Below are 832 nucleotides of genomic sequence, written 5' to 3' on the forward strand. Positions count from 1 at the left end.
CTGAGGTGGAAGGATCGCTGGAGCCCAGCAGGTCAAGGCTGCGGTGGCCGGGAGCGGCCAGTCTGGGTGACAGAGTGAGACTCCAACTCAAAAACAAAACAAAACAAAACAAAAAACAAAGAAATCAGCTGGATGTCGTGGTGTGCACCTGTAGCTCCAGCCACTCGGGAGGCTGAAGTGGGAAGATCACTTGAGGCCAGGAGTTCAAAACCAGCCTGGGCAACAGTGAGACCATTTCTCTACAAAATTTTTTTTGTAGAGCTACTTGGAGGCTGAGGCAAAAGGGTCACTTGAGCCCAGAAGGTCGAGGCTGCAGCCTGGGCGACACAGCGAGACTCTGTCTCTAAAATAATCAGAAAACAAACTAAAATGAAAGAGTGATCTCAGAGCCCCTCAGTGCTGTGGGTGCGACACACACGCCAACGCCTGTAAGACCTTAGCCTGGAGCCTGGCTCGGACTCAGCACTCGGTGGACAGCTGTGGTGGGATGAGCAGGACCTCTCCTCGGCTCCGAGTGCCAGCCCTGTGCCGGGCCCTGCCCGGCGAGGGAGGCCCTGGGCTGGGAACGGGCTGCGGAGTCCAGGCCCCATCCTGGTGGTGATCTTCCGCCCGGCGGGGTGGAGACTCTGCCGCCTCCCGCGAGCCTGTGAAAAGCAACAGGCTGGGCTCGGTGGCTCAGCCTGTAATCCCAGCACTTTGGGAGGCTGAGGTGAGTGGGTGGCCTGAGCCCGCGGGTTCAAGACCCACCTGGGCAAATTGGCGAGACCTCATCTCTACAATAAATCAAAAATTAGCCAGGTGTGGTAGTTCCAGCTTCTCGGAAGGCTGAGGC

Source organism: Carlito syrichta, unplaced genomic scaffold (assembly GCF_000164805.1).
Source record: "Carlito syrichta isolate Samal-C Ts95f unplaced genomic scaffold, Tarsius_syrichta-2.0.1 Scaffold311457, whole genome shotgun sequence".
Classification (NCBI taxonomy): domain Eukaryota; kingdom Metazoa; phylum Chordata; class Mammalia; order Primates; family Tarsiidae; genus Carlito; species Carlito syrichta.